The sequence below is a fragment of the Lolium perenne genome, chromosome 6, assembly GCF_019359855.2.
Source record: "Lolium perenne isolate Kyuss_39 chromosome 6, Kyuss_2.0, whole genome shotgun sequence".
In the NCBI taxonomy this organism is placed as follows: Eukaryota; Viridiplantae; Streptophyta; class Magnoliopsida; order Poales; family Poaceae; genus Lolium; species Lolium perenne.
The window spans coordinates 232,426,595-232,449,895 of record NC_067249.2 but is presented as its reverse complement, the minus strand read 5'-3'; the positions used below and the strand labels follow the sequence as shown (position 1 = coordinate 232,449,895).

Genomic DNA, 23,301 nt, shown 5'->3' with positions numbered 1-23,301 from the left:
ATTCTATTCAAAACCAGGGTTTGAAATTTGAAATGGAAAACAGGAATTTAAATCCAGAAAAATAAATAGAGGGAGAAACCCTCTCTCTCTCTTCCCTGGGCCAACAGCCCATCTCCTTCCCTCTCTTACCTCTCCAAACAGCAGCCCACCTTGGCCCAGCAGCAACAAACCAGCCCAGTAGAAACCCCAGGGGGTTTTCCGCAAAATCGCCATCTTCCCCGCGGCTCCAAGCAGCTGCCTGGCAGCGCTGCGGCCGCCCGATGGCGCCGGCGGCCAGGATCGTCGCCACCGCCCGCCGGCGACTACATAAATTGCTCCGCCGTCCCTCCAAACCCTAGACCCCCACAGTTTCCCCCTCCCCTGCGCCTCCCGCGAGCTAACCCTAACCCTACCCGATGGTGCTGCCGGTCGCCGCCGTCGATTCACGCCGTCTCCGGCCACCCCAAGCGCCGGCGACCACCGCAACGCGCTCAGGGTGAGGTCCTCGTTCTCCTCGTGCCCGCATCCCCTCCTCTTTCCCCATGTATCGCCGCCTCCACATACAACCGGGCCGCGCCGCCGCAGATGCTTGATGTCTACGTTCCCCCTCCTTTCCTGTAGACAGTGTTGGGCCTCCAAGAGCAGAGGTTTGTAGAACAGCAGCAAGTTTTCCCTTAAGTGGATACCCAAGGTTTATCGAACTCAGGGAGGAAGAGGTCAAAGATATCCCTCTCATGCAACCCTGCAACCACAAAGCAAGAAGTCTCTTGTGTTCCCAACACACCTAATAGGTGCACTAGTTCGGCGAAGAGATAGTGAAATACAGGTGGTATGAATAAGTATGAGCAGTAGCAACGGTGCCAGAAAATAGCTTGCTGGCGTGTAGTTGATGGTGGTAGTATTGCAGCAGTAGTAACACAGTGAAACAGTAAACAAGCAGTAGTAACGCAGCAGTATTTAGGAACAAGGCCTAGGGATTAGACTTTCACTAGTGGACACTCTCAACATTGATCACATAACAGAATAGATAAATGCATACTCTACACTTTTGTTGGATGATGAACGCATTGCGTAGGATTACACGAACCCTCAATGCCGGAGTTAACAAGCTCCACAATTTGTTCATATTTAAGTAACCTTTAGTGTAAGATAGATCAAAAGACTAAACCAAGTACTAGCATAGCATGCACACTGTTACCTTCATGCATATGTAGGAGGAATAGATCACATCAATATTATCATAGCAATAGTTAACTTCGCAATCTACAAGAGATCATGATCATAGCATAAACCAAGTACTAACACGGTGCACACACTGTCACCTTTACACACGTGCAGGAGGAATAGAACTACTTTAATAACTTTGCTAGAGTAGCACATAGATAGTAGTGATACAAAACTCATATGAATCTCAATCATGTAAAGCAGCTCATGAGATCATTGTATTGAGGTACATGAGAGAGAGATGAACCACATAGCTACAGCGGAGCCCTCAGCCTCGGGGGTGAATTACTCCCTCCTCATCATGGGGGCAGCGATGGCGGTGAAGATGGCGGTGAAGACGGCGGTGGAGATGGCTCCGGGGGCAATTCCCCGTCCGACAGGGTGCCGGAACAGAGAGTTCTGTCCCCCGAATTGGAGTTTCGCGATGGCGGCGGCGCCCCTGGAGTCTTTCTGGAGTTTCGTCAATTGGTACTGCGTTTTTAGGTCGAAAGGGCTTTTATAGGCGAAGAGGCGGCGCAGGGGGGCACCTGGGGGCGCCACACCCTAGGCCGGCGCGGCCTAGGCCTGGCCCGCGCCGCCATGTGGTGTGGTGGCCCCCTGGCCCCTCTCCGACTCTTCTTCGGTGTTCTGGACGCTTCCGGGAAAAATAGGAGGTTTGGCGTTGATTTCGTCCAATTCCGAGAATATTGCCCGAACAGCCTTTCTGGAACCAAAAACAGCAGAAAACAGGAACTAGCACTGTGGCATCTTGTTAATAGGTTAGTTCCGGAAAATGCATGAAAATGATATAAAGTGTGAACAAAACATGTTGGTATTGTCATAAAACAAGCATGGAACATCGGAAATTATAGATACGTTGGAGACGTATCAGCATCCCCAAGCTTAGTTCCTACTCGTCCTCGAGTAGGTAAACGATAAAAGATAATTTCTGAGGTGACATGCTACCAACATAATCTTAATCATACCATTGTAAAGCATATGAGATGAATTCAGCGATTCGAAACAATGTAAATGCAATGAGTAAACAAGTGAATCATATAGCAAAGACTTTTCATGAATAGTACTTTCGAGACAAGCATCAATAAGTCTTGCATAAGAGTTACTCATAAAGCAATAAATTCATAGTAGAGACATTGAAGCAACACAATGGAAGATTAAGTTTCAGCGGTTGCTTTCAACTTGTAACATGTATATCTCATGGATAGTTGTCAATGCAAAGCAATATAACAAATGCAATAAGCAAGTATATAAGAATCAATGCACAGTTCACACAAATGTTTGCTTCTTGAGGTGGAGAAAGATAGGTGAACTGACTCAACAATAAAAGTAAAAGAATGGTCCTTCAAAGAGGAAAGCATCGATTGCTATATTTGTGCTAGAGCTTTTATTTTGAAAACATGAAACAATTTTGTCAACGGTAGTAATAAAGCATATGTATCATGTAAATTATATCTTACAAGTTGCAAGCCTCATGCATAGTATACTAATAGTGCCCGCACCTTGTCCTAATTAGCTTGGACTACCGGATCATCACAATGCACATGTTTTAACCAAGTGTCACAAAGGGGTACCTCTATGCCGCCTGTACAAATGTCTAAGGAGAAAGCTCGCATTGGATTTCTCGCTATTGATTATTCTCAACTTAGACATCCATACCGGACAACATAGACAACGAGATAATGGACTCCTCTTTTATGCATAAGCATATACCAACAATTAATAATTTTCTCATTTGAGATTTGAGGATTGTTGTCCAAAACTGAAACTTCCACCATGGAGCATGGCTTTAGTTAGCGGCCCGATGTTCTTCTCTAACATATGCATGCTTAACCATATGGTGGTAGATCGCTCTTACTTCAGACAAGACGAACATGCATAGCAACTCACATGATATTCAACAAAGAGCAGTTGATGGCGTCCCCAGTAAACATGGTTATCGCACAACAAGCAACTTAATAAGAGATAAAGTGCATAATTACATATTCAATACCACAATAGTTTTTAAGCTATTTGTCCCATGAGCTATATATTGCAAAGGTGAATGATGGAATTTTAAAGGTAGCACTCAAGCAATTTACTTTGGAATGGCGGAAAATACCATGTAGTAGGTAGGTATGGTGGACACAAATGGCATAGTGGTTGGCTCAAGTATTTTGGATGCATGAGAAGTATTCCCTCTCGATACAAGGTTTAGGCTAGCAAGGTTTATTTGAAACAAACACAAGGATGAACCGGTGCAGCAAAACTCACATAAAAGACATATTGAAAACATTATAAGACTCTACACCGTCTTCCTTGTTGTTCAAACTCAATACTAGAAATTATCTAGACCTTAGAGAAACCAAATATGCAAACCAAATTTTAGCATGCTCTATGTATTTCTTCATTAATGGGTGCAAAGCATATGATGCAAGAGCTTAATCATGAGCACAACAATTGCCAAGTATCACATTACCCAAAACATTTATAGCAATTACTACATGTATCATTTTCCAATTCCAACCATATAACAATTTAACGAAGGAGAAACTTCGCCATGAATACTATGAGTAGAAACCAAGGACATACTTGTCCATATGCTACAGCGGAGCGTGTCTCTCTCCCACACAAGCATGATGTAATCCAATTTATTCAAACACAAACAAAAACAAAAACAAACAGACGCTCCAAGTAAAGTACATAAGATGTGACGGAATAAAAATATAGTTTCAGGGGAGGAACCTGATAATGTTTTCGATGAAGAAGGGGATGCCTTGGGCATCCCCAAGCTTAGACGCTTGAGTCTTCTTGATATATGCAGGGGTGAACCACCGGGTGCATCCCCAAGCTTAGAGCTTTCACTCTCCTTGATCATGTTGCATCATACTCCTCTCTTGATCCTTGAAAACTTCCTCCACACCAAACTCGAAACAACTCATTAGAGGGTTAGTGCACAATATAAATTTGACATATTCAGAGGTGACACAATCATTCTTAACACTTCTGGACATTGCATAATGCTACTGGACATTAGTGGATCAAAGAAATTCATCCAACATAGCAAAAGAGGCAATGCGAAATAAAAGGCAGAATCTGTCAAAACAGAACAGTTCGTATTGACGAATTTTAAAATGGCACCAGACTTGCTCAAATGAAAATGCTCAAATTTAATGAAAGTTGCGTACATATCTGAGGATCATGCACGTAAATTGGCTTAATTTTCTGAGCTACCTACAGGGAGGTAGACCCAGATTCGTGACAGCAAAGAAATCTGGAACTGCGCAGTAATCCAAATCTAGTACTTACTTTACTATCAAAGACTTTACTTGGCACAACAAAACACAAAACTAAGATAAGGAGAGGTTGCTACAGTAGTAAACAACTTCCAAGACACAAATATAAAACAAAGTACTGTAGCAAAATAACACATGGGTTATCTCCCAAGAAGTTCTTTCTTTATAGCCACTAGCAAGGAATGGCACGGCGGCACGCCGCGCCTTGAAGGAAACCGTGAGTTGAAAGTGAAATATACTCCTCTTTTAAACTACAACGGTACAAAAACATTTAGAAGTGAAGCTAATGAAACTTAAGTGATATGCTAGGTCACTATGCACATGCATGTGCTCAGTGTTCTGATTATTCCACTCCTTCGGGGTTCATCGCCCGTTGATGTTGTGTTCATCCTCAGAGGAGAGGATGTCGATGTCACCGATTGTACCCTTGGGTTCTTCGTTGGTAGTGTCATATTGGTCCGACCAGTCGAGCTTCACCTCTTTATGCTTAGTGGTTTGGGTTCTTTGTCGGTGGTGTCATCCGGGTCTGACCAGTCGAGCTCCCCCTTTTTGTGGGCCTAGCCTATGTAATCTCACTCTCTGACTCAACCCTCAACTAAAGACATAAAGTCAGTCTTCAATTTTGATTCTTACATAAGAAGCTTTGAACTTCCATATGCGGTAAAATAAAAATTTCAAAATAACTTGGGGAACCCTGATTTAGGGAAAGCACTCCAAATAACTTAGATTGAAAAACACGAGGAGAAGACGGCTAAGTTGAACAATCAGTCTGTCGAAGAAACCGGAAGAGAAAGGGAAAAACAGGAGATAAACGGTTCGTCGAAAACCCCAACCCGTTAAGCTCCACGCCGGCCGATTAGAATCGATGTCTCTTTACCACGCAACACGTGTCGGCTCGGATACCCTTTCCTGGAATTTCGCTAGCTCGACAAATCACCAGGTGTCGCGCGTGGAGAGACACCGCTTTTCTTGACAGAGGAAAAGTGAAACTGTGAAAGAGGAAGAATAAACGATAAGTCAACTGGAGATCTTAAAGTGAGAAGCTCTGCTGTGATGGTGTACATTGCGGTGAACTCCTACCGCCGCTTTAGATATAATATGTGGATGGAGAGGATAGGCAGAAGAGCGAGCATGTAGGAAGACGCTCTCCGCGTTGCTGCAAAATCCAACTATAATTGAGGTCGAGCTGAGAGTGGAGGCAGGACGGAGCTGAAGAATGGGCGCTCCGCCAGACCCAAGTGGAGTGGTCTAGATGTCGTGAGAGAAGGCGAAGGCGCGAGTTACGGCTTCGTCAGATGGAGGAGGAGAGGACCACACTGTTTCCTCCAGAGTGCTCCTCTTCGCATTGTTCCCAGAGGCCAACGGTATCCCCTGTGCGCGCGTTCACCGCAAGTTGCAGCGGCAACTCCGCCCACGGATCCGGAGGCAGGAGCAACTCCGCTGCTGGTGGCTGGTGCGGTGCCGGCGTGCAGGCATGGAGGTGTAGAGCCGAGGTACTGGCGAGGGCGAGGTCGGCAGCCGGAACTTGGGGAGGGGGGGGGGATTGAGTATTTTTCTGTCGCCGGCCCAGCCAGCAAATTCGCGGGCATGAGGAACATGGAGCGGCAGGAGCAGCGGTTGGGTCAGAAGTTCGACTTTGGCTGGTGTATGTGGTGGTGGACATCTACGCTGCCCAAGTGCATATGCGACTTAATCTCGGTATACTCCTCTTTTTCTCCCTAGCATAAGTAATTTTTTAATGCGGTAATTTTCATTAGCTAAACTAAGTGCCTGGGTGTTTCTGAGTTTCACTCTCGTTTTGACTATCATGCTTAGCTAGCTCTGATCTCTGTGCTTATTAAAATATGATGAAACAAAAATAGCGAACTGAAAGTCAAATACATTAAAATGTAGTTGTTACTACTAAATTAGTCGGTAACAACAGAAGGCAGGTAAATAAAAAGATAATTTTTAGCACGCTGATTACAACCTGATTCATTGCCATCTCCAAATATTGTTGCGTGTTTTGTATCCTTAGTTTAGATCGCTTTGTGTTTCCCCCTTGTAGCAGAAGTATCCTGAGCGTGTGTTAAGATATATAACATATGCTTGTTGTGATGTTACACTAATAGGACTAAGGTAGGAGTACTGCTGTTGCTAAGATCTGGTTACATTTTTATTCAAGCGTTGTTAAATAATTCATATGGGTAGGTTAACGGGGAAATGTCTATCGTGTGGTGTACATACCCTTTAGCAACTGAAAGAGATTTGGGAGCCTGCGCCAGCAATAGAAGCAGTCAGACAACTGTCGTCCATGTCATGCTCACACCATGAGTTCAGCAAACAACGGCCGAAAACAGGTAGGAATGCAGAACCTTCATTGGCAATAGGAATACCGTGCTTTTAGAACGAAATTCCGATTGCAAGAAGACTGAAAAAAAGACCAAAGTTCTGCAGGCAAACAAATCCAAGTGGGAGAAAATTGTCAGGCAAAGTAGGAGGACATGTCAAGTAACCAAGTAGGGGCGTGTGGTAATCAGGTATGAGTTCCGATCAGGTATTCACAGCCCTAAACATAGGTTGACGACTGGTGTTGCATGTGAACAGGTAACTATTCCCTCAGACCTTTAGCATCACCAAACAAACCATTCAGTGAGACTAATTATCAGCTTTCAGTGAGCAATCAAACCATTTAGTTAAGACTATTTACAGACCAAATCCATATTACAGAGCGATACAGCGCAGCTACCAGTTGTAAGTGCGTTTCAGAACCATCTATAAATATAAGCTCCGTGCCGATACCACCAGATGCTAATGGATGATCATGCATACAATTCTCAAATCCAACAACTATTCTGCCCTGCCATGCTTTGCACTGATGTCTTCCTCCCCCACTATCACAACAGCCTAGTCGACCAAACTGCGTAACGTCGTCAAACAGCTCCTCTATCTTGTAGTATCAGAGAAAATAGAGCTCGAAAAGACCATTAAAGATAATGCAAAATATAGAGTAATTGCTAAGAAAAAGCTTCTATACTGAAAAAAGAGAAGCAATCAAGTCGCAGATTTTCTATATTGTAGCTTGAATGAAAAAGGAAGAAAGTTTTGGATCATGTCCACTGCAAATTTTTCAACACTTAGTGCAATTGCATTTCTCTATACTGAGTGCATGTGATTAGCACTTAGCTATTCCCAAGGTTAAGAAAGAGAACCAGAGTTAATTTTCTAGGTGCAATTTATTCAGAGAAACGGCCAAATTTATAGGTGGAATTTCACATTTTCAGTTCTAAACTTTGGTAAATCGCAACACAATATGATTACCAAGGGAAAAAATAAGTTGTGAATTGGTATAATAAAGTTGTACACTTGAAAAGAAAGGTTTACCGATATATCCAAATCGCAACTCTGTTACAATATATTTTTCCATGCATGTGAATGCACCTGTCAGAAATTCAGAATGCATCATAAGCGGGTATAGGAACAGCAAGGCCTCGTTCCCCCCTCGTCGCTCCCGTGGGCGACGGGAGGGAACCCTAGCCGCCACCGGCCCAGGCCCCCCCTGCTCCTCCCTCCCCTCGCCGCCGCCGGAGGGCGTCGCTGGGCAAAGCCCGGGCGCTGGCGGCGGCGGGGATTCCTTTCCCCTCGCGCGGAAGCCTTGGCGCGGGCCGACGCGGCCGGTGAGGGCGGCGCGCTCGACGAGGGCGCGGCGCGCGGCTGCCTCGGCGGCGGCGTGGAAGCTTCGTGGCGTGGCGGCGACCCCGTGCCGGAGGCGGCGGCTGCCCTCGGGCGGCCACCAAGTCCGGCGGCGGGCGGCGCTGTAGGGGTGGCCAGCGACGGCGACGGGCTGGGGATGGCAGCGACGGCGCTGGGAAACGGCGACGGCGGCGGCGGCAGTTGGCCGGGCGGCCGGAGTTGGCATCATGGCGGCGCGGGCTTGCTGGCTCGGATGCGGGCCCTTTGGGCCCGATCCGGGCTGGCGGGCCCCGGCCGTCCTGCCCTCCAGCGCCTGGGTGCGGCCAGGCACCTCCTCCTTGTCCGTCTTTCTCGGCTCCGAGCGCATGTGCTGCTGCTCTGGCCGGGTTGGGCGGAACCCTACGCCATCTTGGCGTGGCGGCTCGTGGCGTCCGCGCGGCGCTGGTGACAAGGTGGACGATCTTTGGGTGGCCGGCGATGCTCTGCGAGGTGGATGTGTGCGGTCCCGCAGTCCCGGCGACCCACCCCATGGTGGCACTGCGCCGCTTGCGGCTCGCCGGCTCGCAGTGCCCCTCTTAGGCAGCTCCGTCCCTTTGTGGGCATGGCTGCCCCCGACCTGACGCGCTGGACGTGCTGCCGGTGGGTTGCGCTGCCAAAGCTAGCGCTTTGAGAGAAAAGGGTCAGCGCAGGAGGTCTTGGCGAAGGATGATAGTGCCTGCAGTGGTGAGGAACCATGCTCTGGGCGAAAGCCCTGCCTTTCGGGGCCGGTGACGGCGACGCCTGAGGGCGCCGTTTTCCTCTTGTGGCGTCACCGAGGAGTTTCGGCACCTCCCTTGCCTAGGGTCTCATGTTTCGGGTGAAAACCTCAGATTTGGCTAGCCAAATCGGGCGACGACGGCGTCTTGGACGTCGTACCCTCCTTGGAGGCGTCGTCTTGGGAACTTGAGTTCGGGTCGTACGTCTTCCTCGTGGATCTTAGCGCTGACCACATGGGAGGTGTCTTGCGATGCAGGTAGCGCGCTAGCCTCTCGAGTAGTATCGCGGTGGCTTGCGCGATGAGGATCTTCCTCGATCAGCGCGAGCATGCCTCTGGATGAGCAGTGGTGGGCTGGCCTCTGTGTTCGTTGGCGGGCTGCTGAAGACTGCACGCTTGCACGTCTGTCAAGGTTGCCGGGAGCTAGCCGCCGCGCCGACGGCGTTCCTCGGATTTGGGTCGAGGCCGGAGCAGCAATTGCTCCCAGCTGAGCCGTGGTGGCTCGCGGGATTCAGGTGGTACGCGTCTTGGCTGCAGCTGGTAGGTTCTTGGTAATTTCGACGATGCGCGAGCACTGCGGCTTTCATCGGCAAGGGTTCTGTCTTGCGGAGGAGCTCACTCTGTAGTGTCCCGGAGGAGCACTCGACGGATTTCGGCCTTTTTGTCGTAGTCTAGTTTGAGTGTCGGGTGTGTACTGTGGGTGTTCGGCCTTTTCTTAGGCTTGTAATGTAAACTTCCTTTCTATCAATGAATCGAAACGCAAACCTTTTGCGTTTTCGCGAAAAAAAATGCATGTGAATTTCTTCTATAAATGTCCCTAGCCTACCCGGCCATGCAAGGGCTCTGAGAGGGGCAAATGAATCCTGTTCGTCCAATCCGGTTGACACAGTAAATTTGCAACCCCACGTTTCACAGCAGCCGTCGGATATGGTAAATTTTTGTTCACTTCGTGCTTGTTTGAATAGGTCAATGACAGCTGGGCCCGTTTACGTGTAGGGCCGGTGTTTCAGCCAGCGAACCAGCTTAACGATCAAGTGCACGTCGCACACATGTCCCGCTGTGAAAACCTAGATCTTGATTGGCAAAAATATCTGAGGCGTCTCCTCCCACGGCCTCCACTCCACCTTCTCGCTCCGAGCCGCCGCCCTCTTGTCTCCTCTCTCCCGCGGCCTCGACTCCCCACTCCTGTCGGCGGGCAGAGGCGGGCGAGCTCGACGAGTAGCTCGCGCGGGGCGGGGCGTTAGTGGGGCGAGCGCGCGCGGCGAATGGCGGGGCGAGCGGTCATGGCTGGGGGAAGAAGATGCGACGGCCATGGCGGCTGACGGCAGGAGCGCGTCTGGGAGAGGCTGGCGGCGCGGAGGGTGAGCGGCGATCGGACGGAGCAGGATGCAACGGCCACGGTGGTGGGCGGAAGGAGGCGCTGAAGGAGTGGGTCCGGAGGATGGCGGCGGCGCATCAGTGGAGTCACTCACGCCAGCTCGTCGGCTCCCTTGGCTTCCTCAAGCCATCGGCAAGCACCAAGGCCGCCGACCCAAGAGGGCGTGCTCACAACGGGCTGGTCGCCTGGATCCACCCCGCCGCTTGATGCCCATGGTGCGTACACTCTCCTCTTTCCTTTTGGCACAGATCATTTGTTCTTTGTTCTAGGCTTCTAGCCCGTTGGAGATGGAGCCCTCTCTCCTGTACGTGATTTAGTCTTCCTCTATTCTCAGTTTATCATGCACAAAAACATGATTTATAGATCGGTACCCAGTATGCTTTCTCCTGCACGATTCTCTAACCGGAATGATGACTCAGCTATGTAGCGCTGTAGCCCTTGTTGCTTTCTAAAAAAAGAGGCAGGTTTGTAATGTTTAGGCACAATTTGTATACTGTCTACTTCCACCAATAAATGTTTGGAGGTGGATGTAATATCCTAACCAGGATATTTTCCCTCCTTCTTACTACCTTTTGATTGTTTGAAGTTCATCCTGGAGTTCCTCTGCAATTTCCACTCAATGTTTTATTTCTTTCTGATGACCCCACACACTGTATTTTGTTTGCTTAATTTAAGATTTACTGGAATATCTTTGTACATAGGAAGCTTCCCTTAATATAGATCTATATGTACCACATAATAACCACGTCGAGCAGGATGGGGCGGCCGCGGTGGCGAGCGAAAGGGGGCGCTGAAGGAGCGGGTCTGGAGGAGGGCGGCGACGCATCAATGGAGTCACTCACGCCAGCAGGTCGACTCTCGCCAGCCTCCACAAGCGACGGAGACGGTTCGGCCTGCCCATGGCGATGACAGTTCTCCGGTAGTGAGCTCCTCTTTATTTTTCTTCCCGCTCTAATTTCATTCACGTTTCATAGGCAGAGTTTGGGCTGCCACTAGATTTTACACCATTGATGGCAGTAGCCAATGTTTCTTTCTAATGTCCATTAGTGCAATTTCTTTTCATTTTTCTTTATTATTTTTCCGATATATCTTGAGGTGCTTCTGATTTTCTAAACAGTATTATGGGCTCTGCACATGTGATGAAACTTATGCTTATGGCTGCATTTATAGATCTGTGTTGTAGTTGCTGCTGCTGCTGGGCGAGCTGTTACATAGTCACACTGAGGCTGACACACAACATTGCTTGCATTACCTGACGGATTCATCCCTGGAGTGATACATCAAAAGATTACTCGGATGGTGCCCAGATAACACGAAGGAGGTAAGGAGTGTCATTGATATATTATGGATGGTTTATACACCTTAATTCATACATATCTTACATGTGGTACCTGGCAATAAATTATTTTTCCTTTATGGCTAGGAGGTGAACTTCCTAGAAGTAGCAATAACAAAGAATAATGATGTTATGCCAGATGAACTTCCCAAGGAGGATAGTTCTTTTTTACCTGGCCCTTTATGGCTGATAGTTCTTTTTTACCTGGCCCTTTTCACTTTGCATGTTCTAGGATTTAGTAGGCTTGCTTCTTGTCTCATCCTGTATTAGGCTCTGGTTATGTGCTCTTCTTCTGTGTTGAGGTGTGTCGCTTCCTTCTCCTTACTAGGAATGCATCTTCCGTTCAGGGCCTCTTTTCTCTATGGTGATTGACTGATTGTTCTTGCTTTGTATCTAATACACTCTGCTGCTATATTTCATGAGCATAGCCTGAGAGAATTCTTGCATTTATGGTACGAGCAGAAGGTATGATCTGAATGTGTCATTGCACAAAAGGCAAAACTTCCGCTATGTGTCATTGCAGAATGGCTCTCTTCTGTAAGGTATACACTGAACACTTGCCGTTATTACCTTTATTTGGTTAGGTTTTCATGGGAATAGATTATACACAATGGCGCAATGCACTCTGCTTATGGTGAAATTTGGTGAGCTTGTGCGTACCATTTTATTTTTTCGGTTTGTTTCTTTTTTTGTTTCCAGCACCACATGGCATATAATTTCTTTATCATGGATTAACCATGTATGATGTTAACATGGTATGTTCTCATTCGGTGCATTGCAGATTTGCTTGAGTGGTAGCAAGCTGCCTTGCAGATTAAAGTTGGCATGATCGCTGCAGGGTACAGAAACATGAGTCAATCCTCTTCCAAGGTTAACTCCACATGTTCTTCCCTCTTCTAAATTTCTTTTCCATGAAGGATGAATTCTCGAAGTTTGTTTTGTTTTCTTGGAACACACATTAATATGTTGTGTTTAGCGTGCTGTTAGAATTTTTTTTTCAGGACCTTCACATGGATCTTTTAAAGAAATCTACGGTTTGCTAATTATAGTTCTGAAATTATATAATGGACTGTTTGGTGATGTCATATTTTGTTGGCATGATAAGTGGTGAGTAGGTTTCATGCCACGGAGAAGATCATAATAGAGTCGCTCTGGATTATGTAGCTGTTTTAGAACCCTAATCATATATCATAGAATAGGAGAAGGTGATAAGAACATTGATGCATGTGATCACACTTTGTCAAACGTTGTTAGCACCTTATCTACCAGTGGAAACGTACAACTTCTAGAAAAGGAGTCTTTCATCCTTCATGCTTGTTCCATCTCTAAAGGGCTCTGCCCTACTCGGCCAGCCAAGGGGCTCAAAGGGGCAAAACAATCTGGTCCATTCAATCACGCTGCAACAGTAAGTTTCTAAAGCCGCTTTTCACCCCAGCCTTTGGATGCAGTAATTTTCTTTTACTTTTTGTTTGTCTGGATAGATCCATGACGGATGGGGCCTTGCGTGTGTGGGGTCGGCGAGCAGAGGCAGCGAGGCCACTCGTTCACGTTTCCTTTCTCCTCTCGTTTTTCCGTGCGTGTGGTAGTGGGTGAAAACCCTAGATTGGCCCCGTGGTGAAAAAAATCCCCCAATCCCGTGAGGGCGGCGACGTGTGGGAGGAGGGAGGCGGAGTTGGATGCGAGGCGCGGGAGCAGCTATGTGTCGCTGGTCGAGGGCGCGGTTGTGGGCTGGCGGCGGTGACCTGGCGCGATGGGTCGACAGTGCCTCGACCTCATTGCTTCTCTTCCACGCGTACGCGCTGGAGAAGCATGGCCGGGAGGCATGGCGAGCGCCGCCGCCTCATGCCTCGCATCCTGAGGACCCCACATCGAGGAGGCGCGGCGCGCCGCCGCCGCATAGAGCACCAAAGAGCCACGGGCGCCACCGGCCGCCGGCCGCGGCGCGTCCTGCCAAGAGTAGAGAGGCCGTGGCCACGTCTACTGCCGTCCCGACAGTCTTCTCTCTCCCCCAGCGGGTGGTCGCCCTCTCTGGTGCGTGGGCGTGCCGGCTCAAGCGACGCGGTTCAATGGGGAGACAAGGTGAGCGAAGCTTCTTCCATGCCGGCTGTAGGATAACGTTGCATAGAAAACAAAAATTTTCCTACCGCGAACACGCAATCCAAGCCAAGATGCAATCTAGAAGACGGTAGCAACGAGGGGGTATCGAGTCTCACCCTTGAAGGGATTCCAAAGCCTACAAGAGGAGGCTCTTGTTGCTGCGGTAGACGATCACTTGCCGCTTGCAAAAGCGCGTAGAAGATCTTGATCACGATCGGTTCCGGCGCCACGAACGGGCAGCACCTCCGTACTCGGTCACACGTTCGGTTGTTGATGAAGACGACGTCCACCTCCCCGTTCCAGCGGGCAGCGGAAGTAGTAGCTCCTCTTGAATCCGATAGCACGACGGCGTGGTGTCGGTGGCGGTGTAGAAGTCCGGCGGAGCTTCGCTAAGCTATGCGGGCAATATGGAGGAGAGGAGCTTGGCTAGGGTTTGGGAGGGGTGGCCGGCCACTCTATGGGGGGCGGCCAGCTTGTGGTCTTGGGGTGGTCGGCCCCCTCCCTTGGCCCCTCATTATATAGGTGGATCCCAAGTGTTGGTGTCCAAGTCTTCGAATAAGACCCGAAACCAAAACCTTCCATAGGAGGGGGGAAACCTAGCCCAACTAGGACTCCCACCCAAAGGTGGGATTCCCACCTCCCATGTGGGGGGTGGCCGGCCCCCTATGGTGGAGTCCACTTGGGACTCCACCCCCACTAGGGCTGGCCGGCCATGGAGGTGGAGTCCCTTGTGGACTCCACCTTCCTTGGTTGTTTCTTCCGGACTTTTCTAGAACCTTCTAGAACCTTCCATAGAACCTTCCGCGACATTTTATTTCACATAAAATGACATCCTATATATGAATCTTATTCTCCGGACCATTAGGAACTCCTCGTGATGTCCGGGATCTCATCCGGACTCCGAACAAATATTCGAACTTCATTCCATAATTCAAGTACTACCATTTCAACATCCAACTTTAAGTGTGTCACCCGACGGTTCGAGAACTACGTGGAAATGGTTGAGTACTCACTCCGACCAATAACCAAGAGCGGGATCTGGAGATCCATAATGGCTACCACATATTCAACGATGACTTTAGTGATCGAATGAACCATTCACATACATTACCAATTCCCTTTGTCTCGCGATATTTTACTTGTCCGAGGTTTGATCTTCGGTATCACTCTATACCTTGTTCAACCTCGTCTCGACAAGTACTCTTTACTAAATGCCGTGGTATGTGGTCTCTTATGAACTCATTCATATGCTTGCAAGACATTAGACGACATTCCACCGAGAGGGCCCAGAGTATATCTATCCGTCATCGGGATGGACAAATCCCACTTGTTGATCCATATGCCTCAACTCATACTTTACGGATACTTAATCCCACCTTTATAGCCACCCATTTACGCGGTGGTGTTTGGTGTAATCAAAGTACCTTTCCGGTATAAGTGATTTACATGATCTCATGGTCATAAGGACTAGGTAACTATGTATCGAAAGCTTATAGCAAATAACTTAATGACGAGATCTTATGCTACGCTTAATTGGGTGTGTCCATTACATCATTCACACAATGACATAACCTTGTTATTAATAACATCCAATGTTCATGATTATGAAACTAATCATCCATTAATCAACAAGCTAGTTTAAGAGGCATACTAGGGACTTCTTGTTTGTCTACATATCACACATGTACTAATGTTTCGGTTAATACAATTCTAGCATGATATATAAACATTTATCATAAACATAAAGATATAAATAATAACCACTTTATTATTGCCTCTAGGGCATATCTCCTTGATCTCCCACTTGCACTAGAGTCAATAATCTAGATTACATTGTAATATACCTAACACCCATGGCATTTTGGTGTTGGTCATGCTTTGCCCTAGGGAGAGCTTTAGTCAACGGATCTGCTACATTCGGATCGGTGTGTACTTTGCAAATCTTTACTTCTCCATCTTCGATGTACTCGCGAATCGAGTGGTAACGCAGCTTGATATGCTTCACCTCTTGTGTGACCTTGGCTCTTGTGCATTGGCGATGGCACCCATGTTATCACAAGAAATGATTAATGGGTCCAATGCACTAGGAACCACACCGAGCTCTACAATGAACCTCTTCATCCATACCGCTTCGATGAAGCCTCCGAAGCCGCTATGTACTCGATTCCGTTGAAGACTTCGCCACCGTGCAATCGCTTCGAGCTTGCCCACTATCGCAGCACCATTCAATATAAACACGTACCTGCATTGTGACTTAGAGTCATCGGGATCGGTGTTCCAACTTGCATCGGTGTAACTTGTTACAACGAGCTCTTGGTCACCTCCATAACAAAGAAACATATCCTTAGTTCTTTTCAAGTACTTCAGGATATTCTTGACCGCTATCCGTTGTTCCATTCTGGATCACTTTGATATCTGCTAGTCAAACTAACGGCATGTGCTATATCCGGTCTTGTACATAGCATGGCATACATGATAGATCCTCTTGCCGAGGCATAGGGGATGTTACTCATCCTTTCTCTTTCTTCTGTAGTAGCCGGTCCTTGAGTTTTACTCAATACCTTGCACAGTAACATAGGTAAGAACCCTTTCTTACTTTCGTCCATTCTAAACTTCTTTAGAATCTTGTCCAGATATGTACTCTGTGATAGCCCTATTAGGCGTCTTGATCTATCTCTATAAATCTTGATGCCTAATATATACGATGCTTCACCAAGGTCTTTCATTGAAAAACTATTATTCAAATAACCCTTAACATCGCTTAATAGTTCTATATCATTCCCGATCAATAATATGTCATCTACATATAATATCGGGAATGCTACGAGCTCCCACTCACTTTCTTGTAAATACGGGCCTCTCCATGACATCGTATAAACCCGAAGTCTTTGATCACCTTATCAAAGCGTCGGTTGCCCAACTTCTTGATGCTTGCTTCGGTCCATAGATTGAACGCTGAAGTTTGCATACTTTGTCGGCATTTTTAGGATCGACAAAACCTTTGGGTTGTACCATATACAACTCTTCCTCAATGTCTCCATTAAGGAACGCCGTTTTGACATCCATCTCGCAAATCTCATAATCGAAAAATGCGGCTATTGCTAACAAAATCCTCACGATTTTAGCTTCGCTACGGTGAGAAAGTCTCATCGTAGTCAACTCCTTGAATTTGTCGGAAACCCTTTGCGACAAGTCGAGCTTTATAGACATGTAATATTACCATCGGCATCTGTTTTTCTCTTGAAGATCCATTTATTCTCGACGGCCTTACGGCTATCGGGTAAGTCTACCAAAGTCCATACTTTGTTATCATACATGGATCCCATTTCGGATTTCATGGCTTCTTGCCATTTGTTGGAATACGGGCTCATCATCGCTTCTTCATACGTCGCAGTGGTCCTCATCATTGTTATCTACAATCATGACATTTAGACAAGGATCATACCAATCGGAGTGGCACGTTCCCTTGTCGATCTGCGAGGTTCGATGGTTTCCTCGTTCGAAGTTTCATGATCATTATCATTAGCTTCCTCTCTGCCGGTGTGTAGGCGATACAGGTACAACTTCCGCATCTTGCGCTACTGCGATCAACGAGTATAGATTCATCAATCTCATCGAGTTCTACTTTTCTTCCAGTCACTTCTTTAGTGAGAAATTCTTTCTCAAGAAAGGTTCCGTTCTTAGCAACAAAGATTTTGCCTTCGGATCTGTGATAGAAAGTGTACCCTATAGTTTCCTTAGGGTAACCTATGAAGACGCATTTCTCCGCTTTGGGTTCTAGCTTGTCCGGTTGTAACTTCTTTACATAGGCTTCGCAACCCCAAACTTTCAGAACGATGACTTAGGTTTCTTATTAAACCATAATTCATACGGTGTCGTTTCTACGGATTTTGATGGTGCTCTATTTAAAGTGAATGCGGCTGTCTCTAATGCATAACTCCAAAATGATAACGGCAAATCGATAAGAGACATCATACTACGAACCATATCTAAGAGAGTTCGATTACGACGTTCGGACACACCGTTTCGTTGAGGTGTTCCGGCGGTGTCAATTGTGAAAGTATTCCGCATTTCTTTAAATGCATGCCAAACTCATAACTCGGATATTCACCTCCACGATCGATCGTAGAAATTTGATCTTCTTGTTACGTTGATTTTCTACTTCACTTTGAAATTCCTTAAACTTCTCGAAAGTTTCGGATTTATGTTTCATGAAATAGATATACCCATATCTACTCGGATCATCTGTGAAGGTTAGAACATAACGATAACCACCGCGCGATGCTACGCTCATTGGTCCACATACATCGGTATGTATGATTTCCAATAAGTCGGTAGCTCGCTCCATCATACCAGAGAAAATGGAGTCTTTGTCATTTTTCCCATTAGACATGCTTCGCATCTATCAAGTGACTCAAAATCAAGTGATTCAAGTAATCCATCGGTATGGAGTTTCTTCATGCGTTTCACTCCAATATGACCAAGGCAGCGAGTGCCACATATAAGTAGAATTATCATTAAGTTTAATTCGCTTAGCATCAATGTTATGTATATGCGTATCACTACTATCGAGATCTAACGAGAAATAAGCCATTCTTTTGTGGTGCTCGACCATAAAAGATATTATTCATAAAAATAGAACAACCATTATTCTCAGACTTGAATGAATAACCGTCTTGCATTAAACAAGATCCAGATATAATGTTCATGCTCAACGCAGTACATAATAGCAATTATTTAGGCTTAAAACTAATCCGAAGGTAGATGTAGAGGAAGTGTGCCGATCATGATCACATTGACCTTGGATCCATTTCCAACGCGCATCGTCACTTCATCTTTCAAATAGCTTGTCGTTTATTCTTTAGTTCTGTTTCGAGTTACAAATATGAGCAACCGAACCAAGATCAAATACCTGTGTACTAGAACGAGAACTAGTGAGATAAACATCTATAACATGTATATCGGATATACCTTCTTTCTTCTTCTTGACAAGGCCGCTCTTCAGATCAGCCGGATACTTGGAGCAATTACGCTTCCGGTGTCCCTTCTCCTTGCGGTAATAGCACTCAAGATCGTGCTTAGGGCCGTTCTTAGGTTTCATAGGAGGCGTGGCAGCTTTCTTGCCACCCTTCTTGAATTTTCCCTTAGACTTGCCTGTTTCTTGAAATCGGTGGTCTTGTTGACCATCAACACTTGGTGCTCTTTCTTGATCTCAATCTCAGACTTTTAGCATGCCAAAGAGTTCAGGTAACTCCTTGTTCATGTTACGCATATTGTAGTTCATCACAAAGTTCTTGTAACTTGGTGGCGTTGATTGAAGGACACGATTAATCCCGGTCTGTTAGGAATCACTATTCCCAAGTCACCGAGTTTCTTCGCATGCCCGGTCATGGCGAGCATGTGCTCACTAACGGAGCTGCCTTCTTCCATCATACAAATGAAGAAATGTTTCGATGCTTCATAGCATTCCACCGCCGCATGAGTCTCGAATATAGCTTTCAGCTCCATCATCAACTCATTAGGATCATGGTGCTAAAAACTTTATTTAAGATCGGATTCCGCATCGCACGGGATGGCACACCGAACTTGAGAGTACCGAGTTTTCCGAGTCGCGTAAACAGCTTTTACTTCATCGGATTCATCTTCTGCAGAGGGTCACCTAGCGGTGCATCAAGCACAAATTGCAGATTTCCGCCGAGAGGAAGATCCTCACATGACGGAACCAGTCGGTGAAGTTGCTACCGTTGCTCTTAAGTTTCTCTTTCTCTAGAACCGATTAAAATTGATTGGGGACGCCATCTCTACAACATATATTTGCAATAGTTTAGACTAAGTTTATGACAAATTGAGTTCAAATTTTAATTCAACATAATTAAAAACCTAAGTGAACTCCCACTCAAAACAATATCCCTCGCATTGTCTTAGTGATCACACGAACCAAATCCACCGCACCTAAACCCGATCATCACGAGAAAAGGTGTGATTTCAATGGCGAACACTCAAAGTGTTCATCATATCAACCATATGATTCATGCTCTACCTTTCGGTATCACGTGTTCCGAGACCATGTCTGTACATGCTAGGCTCGTCAAGGCCACCTTAGTATCCGCATGTGCAAAACTGTCTTGCACCCGTTGTATGTACTTATCGAATCTATCACATCCGATCATCACGAGATGCTTCGAAATGATAAGACTTGATAACGGTGCTACTAAGGATGAACACTTTATTATCTTGAGATTTTAGTGAGGGATCATCTTATAATGCTACCGTCGCGATCTAAGCAAAATAAGATGCATAAAAGGATTAACATCACATGCGCTTCATATGTGATATGATATGGCCCTTTTGTCTTTGCGTCTTTGATCTTCATCTCCAAAGCACGGACATGATCTCCATCATCTTCGGGCATGATCTCCATCATCGTCGGCGAAGCACCAAGGTCAATGGCACCGTCTTCATGATTGTCCTCCATGTAGCAACTATTACAACTACTTTGAAAAACTACTCAACATGAAATTTAAAGACAACCATAAGGCTCCTGCCGGTTGCCACAATACAATAATGATCATCTCATACATATTCATCATCACATTATGGCCATATCACATCACCAAACCCTGCAAAAACAAGTTAGACGCTCTCTAATTTGGTTTGCATATTTTACGTGGTTTAGGGTTTTCGATATAGATCTAATCTACCTACGAACATGAACCACAACGTTGATACTAATGTTGTCAATAGAAGAGTAAATTGAATCTTTACTATAGTAGGAGAGACAGACACCCGCAAAGCCTCTTATGCAATACAAGTTGCATGTCGAACGAGGAACAAGTCTCATGAACGCGGTCATGTAAAGTTAGTCCGAGCCGCTTCATCCCACTATGCCATAAAGATGCAAAGTACTCAAACTAAAGATAACAAGAGCATCAACGCCCACAAACCATTGTGTTCTACTCGTGCAACCATCTATGCATAGACACGGCTGCGATACCACTTTGTAGGATAACGTTGCATAGAAAACAAAAAATTTCCTACCGTGAACACGCAATCCAAGCCAAGATGCAATCTAGAAGACGGTAGCAACGAGGGGGTATCGAGTCTCACCCTTGAAGAGATTCCAAAGCCTACAAGAGGAGGCTCTTGTTGCCGCGGTAGACGATCACTTGCCGCTTGCAAAAGCGCGTAGAAGATCTTGATCACGATCGGTTCGGCGCCACGAACGGACAAAGCACCTCCGTACTCGGTCACACGTTCGGTTGTTGATGAAGACGACGTCCACCTCCCGTTCCGGCGGGCAGCGGAAGTAGTAGCTCCTCTTGAATCCGACGCACGACGGCGTGGTGTCGGTGGCGGTGTAGAAGTCCGGCGGAGCTTCGCTAAGCTATGCGGGCAATATGGAGGAGAGGAGCTTGGCTAGGGTTTGGGCGGGTTGCCGGCCACTCTATGGGGGGCGGCCAGCTTGTGGTCTTGGGGTGGTCGGCCCCCTCCCTTGGCCCCTCATTATATAGGTGGATCCCAAGTGTTGGTGTCCAAGTCTTCGAATAAGACCCGAAACCAAAACCTTCCATAGGAGGGGGGAAACCTAGCCCAACTAGGACTCCCACCCAAAGGTGGGATTCCCACCTCCCATGTGGGGGTGGCGGCCCCCTATGGTGGAGTCCACTTGGGACTCCACCCCCACTAGGGCTGGCCGGCCATGGAGGTGGAGTCCCTTGTGGACTCCACCTTCCTTGGTTGTTTCTTCCGGACTTTTCTAGAACCTTCTAGAACCTTCCATAGAACCTTCCGACATTTTATTTCACATAAAATGACATCCTATATATGAATCTTATTCTCCGGACCATTCCGGAACTCCTCGTGATGTCCGGGATCTCATCCGGGACTCCGAACAAATATTCGAACTTCATTCCATAATTCAAGTACTACCATTTCAACATCCAACTTTAAGTGTGTCACCCTACGGTTCGAGAACTACGTGGACATGGTTGAGTACTCACTCCGACCAATAACCAATAGCGGGATCTGGAGATCCATAATGGCTCCCACATATTCAACGATGACTTTAGTGATCGAATGAACCATTCACATACATTACCAATTCCCTTTGTCTCGCGATATTTTACTTGTCCGAGGTTTGATCTTCGGTATCACTCTATACCTTGTTCAACCTCGTCTCCTGACAAGTACTCTTTACTCGTACCGTGGTATGTGGTCTCTTATGAACTCATTCATATGCTTGCAAGACATTAGACGACATTCCACCGAGAGGGCCCAGAGTATATCTATCCGTCATCGGGATGGACAAATCCCACTGTTGATCCATATGCCTCAACTCATACTTTCTGGATACTTAATCCCACCTTTATAGCCACCCATTTACGCAGTGGTGTTTGGTGTAATCAAAGTACCTTTCCGGTATAAGTGATTTACATGATCTCATGGTCATAAGGACTAGGTAACTATGTATCGAAAGCTTATAGCAAATAACTTAATGACGAGATCTTATGCTACGCTTAATTGGGTGTGTCCATTACATCATTCACACAATGACATAACCTTGTTATTAATAACATCCAATGTTCATGATTATGAAACTAATCATCCATTAATCAACAAGCTAGTTTAAGAGGCATACTAGGGACTTCTTGTTTGTCTACATATCACACATGTACTAATGTTTCGGTTAATACAATTCTAGCATGATATATAAACATTTATCATAAACATAAAGATATAAATAATAACCACTTTATTATTGCCTCTAGGGCATATCTCCTTCACCGGCTACGTTGGTTCAATGGGGAGACAAGGTGAGCGGAGCTTCTTCCATGCCGGCTACATCCTCCTCCTCCTCCCCCCCCTCTTTCAAGGTGGTAGGCACCACGATGTTGGGGACGGGCCAAGCGTGAACCTGGGGCAGCAGCATGCTCTGGATGCGAGCTGGGCCGGTGCCTATGATGCCATGGTGAGCATCTCTAAATCCTTATTTCCATTTGCTCTTGATCTCTCTCTCTTCTAGGCTTTGCCATGTCTACTGGTTCTCTACGCACCTTCTTGGTTCTTTCGATTTGCTTGTACCTTCATGTCATAAACTGTTTGATGAAATACCTGTGTGTTGATCCATTCTTGCTGCTCTATATTTTGGCTGTTCATGAAGCACCTGCCGTCCAAGCAGGGCACTTTGTGCGGTGACGGACTACTCCTGGAAGAAAACGAGGACAAGAACACCGCTGCCACATGTGAGCTCTGTGCTCAGCCCTTGTTAATTTCCTCTAAAAATGATGAGATGCATCTTGTTCAACTTGTGTAGATTTCTTTGTTCTGATCAGATGCGTGAGGGCTTTGGTTGTAGCGGATGTTTTATTTTGTGTACAGATTTTCTTTTGCCAAATTTGATTTTCAAACTCATGACTTTTTTGTGTGATTGTGATACATGTAGTAATTGATACTGAGCTGGATGATGAAGCACTTAAGGCACAGTACTTGAAAGCTCACCCGTATGGAGAGTGGCTCAAGAGACAGAAGATGTACCTCAAAGACATTGTAGAATCTGTCCTAAACCGACAAAGTTGCTTGAAGCATTTAC

The 23,301-nt window shown here is 46.4% G+C and overlaps 1 long non-coding RNA gene across 8 annotated transcripts; it reads left to right on the top strand.

Moving 5' to 3' along the window:
* The first annotated feature begins 5,530 nt into the window (after positions 1–5,530).
* LOC127305991 (uncharacterized) lies at positions 5,531–23,290 on the top strand. Of its 8 annotated transcripts, XR_011747762.1 has the most exons (9): positions 8,774–10,494; positions 11,035–11,198; positions 11,450–11,600; positions 11,963–12,080; positions 12,200–12,267; positions 12,397–12,485; positions 22,481–22,680; positions 22,873–22,954; positions 23,155–23,290. It is a non-coding gene; the product is annotated as an uncharacterized lncRNA (long non-coding RNA). The 8 variants fall into 8 exon arrangements; XR_011747760.1 differs by lacking the exon at positions 8,774–10,494 and adding an exon at positions 5,531–6,173 and having other exon boundaries at positions 11,450–12,080; XR_011747764.1 differs by having other exon boundaries at positions 12,044–12,267.
* Positions 23,291–23,301: the final 11 nt, after the last annotated feature.